This window comes from Macrobrachium rosenbergii, chromosome 49 (assembly GCF_040412425.1).
Source record: "Macrobrachium rosenbergii isolate ZJJX-2024 chromosome 49, ASM4041242v1, whole genome shotgun sequence".
Lineage (NCBI taxonomy): Eukaryota > Metazoa > Arthropoda > Malacostraca > Decapoda > Palaemonidae > Macrobrachium > Macrobrachium rosenbergii.
In genome coordinates this window covers 6,216,615-6,221,614 of record NC_089789.1, presented here as the reverse complement: position 1 = coordinate 6,221,614, position 5,000 = coordinate 6,216,615, and positions in this window count along the sequence as shown.

Sequence of the window (5,000 nt, the reverse complement as noted above, 5' to 3'; positions counted from 1 at the left end):
GTATGCATCTGTCTGCTCGTTCGCAAAATATCTTGAGAACTGACGAACGGATTTTGCCGATATTTGGAGAAAGCCTATATTTAATGATCACTTCCAGTCGATTAAAATTTGGTTGATATCGGTTCGATGGATAGTTGAAATTAAGCCTTTGTCTAAAGGTGGTCTAATGGTGGTCCGTAATTGCTGATTTAGACGAATCAGCACTGGAGGCACTGAACTATCCTATGTTGCCTATACCAGATATAAAAAAAAAAAATTGCTGTTCACCCGATGTTGAATAACTGAATATCTTAGAAGTTAAAGAACACCGATGCCTGGAGAAAATTCCGAAGGTTTCTCGCAGTGTCGAATCAATAATCGCTGCTTTCAAAAAGGAAATGAGGAATACGTAAGCAGGGAAAGAATTCAGATGCTTGTCACTCGAGGGAAAGAAACAGCAAACGAACGGAATAATTCGGAATTACTGGACTGTAAATGAAAGGAAGTGGTGGTTACACTGAAGCAGAAAATTGGACTTATTTTAGTCTTGATGAAGCAGCATCGACCTTTTCGTGGCGTGACGAATTAAAATTGATCGTTCAGAAGTAAAACTTATCATTCTTTAGTCAAGATGAAGAAAAACTGTCCTTAGCTTGGTCGCGATTTAAGAAAATGAACCTGTGGCCTGTGCTGATGGAGCAAAATAAACATTTTGTCAAGATAGGATACGGGAAAATGGGTCGTTGTGTAATTATGACGAACAAGTTTTGTGACGGATCAAAATTGCCGTTTGCGAAGTCGAGATGAAATAGAATTGACTGTTCCGTTCTATGACGACGTAAAACTGGCCTTTGTGTAATTGTCAAGATAAGGAAAAATTGACTTTTGCGTAATTGTTGCAATGCACGAAAATTGGCTTTTGCTTAGTCATAATGAATCAAAATTGTCATTTGCATAACTGGTCCGCTGGTATAGTGGTTAGTGTCGTGGCATGCCACTCAGATGTCGCAGGTTCGCGTCTCCCGCAGGGCAATGAAAAATCACTGGCTCTGTATCAAGATCAATTACTGCTGCAGTGTGGGGTCTGCGGTGGGAGCTTGAAACCAACATATTCCTCGGGAGCTTGAATGTCAAGTCAGTGGCCCCTTTGGTGTGCTTGTTCCATGTGAATAGGTTACATCTACTAAAATAATAATAATAATAATAATAATAATAATAATAATAATAACCATTCTCCTTAAAATGAATAGTTATGCTGACAATATTAACACTGCGAATATTAGTTTTTTCATCATATATGAAAAATACTTATTTTTATTTGAAAATACACTGAAGGTAATTTTTGGAACTTGATTAGCAATAACACATCAGTGGTGGCATCTTCCAAGAGAAATTGTAATCATCACCTAATTTTTTTCTAATTTTATTATTTGCTACTTTTTCTACTTCTTTTGTTTATCTTTCTTGATACAGGTTTTCGATATTATCCAGAGTGTAGATTTCATTTAAAACTTTGGTTTTATTGTAAAACGATACAAGTGGCTTTTCCATTTATATATATATATATATATATATATATATATATATATATATATATATATATATATATATAGAGAGAGAGAGAGAGAGAGAGAGAGAAAGAGAGAGAGAGAGAGAGAGAGAGAGAGAGAGAAACGAACAAAATTAGTTGATAATTATACAATTAAAACTATAATAAAAACGATAAGAATTTTAATAAAAACTACAATTAAAAAACATGTGAATAAGATTAATGAAAGTAAAAATAGATGAAATGAACAATACAGATAGATAATATTAATGTAATGTATGTATTTGTGTATGTGTGGACATGTTTATAACTGTCATCCGCGTTACAATGAAGGTAAAATCTACTCAGATATACTAAACATTTAACCCCCTTGCTGACCATCAATTCGTGTTCATTGTATTACCGATTATTAATCCTTAATGAAAGCTCTTTGATGACGACGTCACAGAGCAACTCATTGGAGGACTCCGCCACTCCGAAGAATGGAATTGCCCTCCCGAGCGAAATGATAAATATAAATTCTCCTCCCCCGCCCCGGCAGGCAGCCATGGCGTCATTAGAATTCTTGTTCGTTTTACGCCCTGCCTCCGGTTTTCATAAAGGGGAAGCCGCCAGTTTAACTTAATTCATAGAAATTTTAATTCAAACTTCTTCTCCCCCTACGAGCGAAAACTTTTGAGGAACATATTGGAAAGCGACCGAAAATATTACCTCTTCGGTTTCCTCCTCCGCTTCAAATTATTTCCTGTGTCTTCTTCTTCTTCTTTCTTCTTCTTCTTCTTCTTCTTCTTCTTCTTCTTCTTCTTCTTCTTCTTCTTCTTCTTTCTTGTGGTCTTCGCTGTTCTTGCTTCTTTTATTGGCTCTAGCGTTCGTACAATTTGGCTTCTTATTTTGTTCTCTTCCCCTGCTAAAAAATGGATTTTTATTTCTGCAGGGCAGAATTGAATGCAAAGGGAAGATAAGGAGTACTGAAGTCGTTGAGTTTCTTAATTTACATGAAAATGTTATGAAGAGGGTTATCCCTTTTTGTAATTCCTTTCGTAAATAAATAGATAAATAAATAAATTAATAATAAATGAATAAATGGAATGCGATTTTCTGAATTAAAATCTCATAAATAATTTGTTTAAAGTTAATTTTATAGATATTGTTTGCATAAAAACAGGCACTGCTCTTAAGGTATCTAAAGACGGTGCATGAATTATGCAGCAGGAGCAAGATCTTACTAAGTAAATTAAGGAATGTCTTCAAAATAAAAGGTATATAATGAAAAGGGAGCTCTCTAGGGGAAAAGTTCTGCAAAATCTAAGGAAGAGGGGTGAGGGTAGCGGCAAAGGGGATTCTCTTGCAAGTCAAGAAAGTCGCTAAGGAAGAAAGTCATGGAAGAGAATGAAGGAAATCGTAACAAAATGGGGAATACGAGGGTAAGAAAGAAAGTCAAAGGGGTTTTCTTAAGGTAGCAAATCGTAACAAAATGGGAAAAAAAAGATGCTTCTAAGGAAGAAAGTCATGGAAGGGGTTTTCTTATGAAGGAAATCGTAACAAAATGGCCTTATGAAAAAAAATTCTTGGCCAAGGCAGCTTCTAAGGAAGAAAGTCATGGCAAAGGGGCTTCTAGGAAATAAAGTTGTGGCAAAGGGGTTTCTAAAGAAGAAAGTCGTGGTAAAGGGGTTTCTATGGAAAAAAGTCTTGGCACAAGGGTGTCTAAGTAAAAACACAATGGCAAAATTATTCATAGGAATGTGTCCTGCATAAAGGCAAAGCGAAAGCAGCTCATGTCAAGCCTTAGTTATCAGAAAACAGAGTGGTTATTAGGACGTTATAAAATTTTACGTGTGGGACAGGCAAGGCTCCTAGTCTTTGGATGATAATCAAAAGGAACTTGTAGGGTGGAAAATGTTTCCATGTCACATGCTAAGGTCAGTGGTCTTTCGTAGATAAAAGGTAAAATTAGAGAGGTAGTCTTTTTTATAAGATCTTTTATTGGGTTTAAAAATATTCCTCCCAAATACGAGGGTAAATACGGTATTTGCTCTTGTGAGTCAAAACTAACAAGGATTGGGAGAGAAGTAATGGAGGGTGACAGTGTGTCAGGATGAGTTGGTAAGTTCCCACTATTTAGGGAAAACTTAAAGAATTTAACTGCAAATTTAATGGTTCAGGGTGTAGAAAACGCATACGAATAAGTAAAGGTAAAAATCACAGGAAAGTTGAGAACCAAAAATGGAAAAGATCTCTCATATAGAACGTTATGAGTCATGTCATCAGATTTTCATGCTTAGTTTTATAAAAATTCCTTGCACCGAGAAAGAACGTTGCTGTGTTCCTTTACTGCATCAGTTATTCGTCTTCCGAATATGTGTCTGTTTCTTTTTTCTTTTTAGGTATGCAAATAACAGCTTTGATATTATGCTTTCGCTAATATTTATGTTTATCCGTCCATCCTAAGAAACTTATCTGTAACCTTAGCTTACATTTGCGTAGTATTGAAAGTAAATTGGTGTAAAAAAAAGTGTGTCCAATTGCCAATAATTTTAATTGTTTGTGAAGGTTCCGTAACAAGTTTGTAATAAAATGTTAGAGGTGGATAATGTCTCAGCCAGATACCTGAACTCTCATAACAATAAGAATTATGACTGAGTACTCTAAAGGTATCAGTGATCCCTTAAAAAGCTCATTAATCACATGAAAAATCAAACTATGTTTATCAAGACTAGTGTGAGGTATCAACAGTTAAACGAGAAATATACTAGAGTAAAAGGGCATCACTTCATCAAAACAACTTTAACTGTTTCCCTGGTCTTAATTCACTTTAGCAAAACTAAATGAACAAAACATGTTTATCACTTTGCCTTATGCACACAATTAATCCTATTCACCGGTGGTCAATAAATGAATCCCTGTTTTTTTTAAATTTCAAATACAAAAATTTATTGTTAAATTCAAAATTTATAATTAGAATTCACAATCTGAAAATTTTACTATTACTTGAAAACAACACAAAATTTAATTAATTCTTGAATTAAATTATTAAACAAAATTAAATCACAAAACTTTAATTTATAAAGAAATTAAATTAATCAGGCAAAATTTAAACTATCAAAAATTACTCAAGATTTGAAAAGAAAATCTTAATAAATGAAAATTATATCAAGTATGCAATGTTAAATTATCAAGACATATTTAAAATGCTAAGTAAATAAATGTTAAATCACAAATATATAAAATGTGAAAAATCAAGAGATTGCAAACACAAGAACACACAAAATACACAAAAGATTTATCAATAATAATTTCAGTTAGGCAAAAATTCTTTTAACACACCTTATGATACCATGGTAATAATAAGTAAATTCACTTTACCTTACACCAGCTTGTGAAAACCTTTGTAAAATCACTTTAGATTCACAAAACACACTTTTTATTTAGGCACCATTACCACCAAATTTTTACACTTTTCCTATACTCAGAT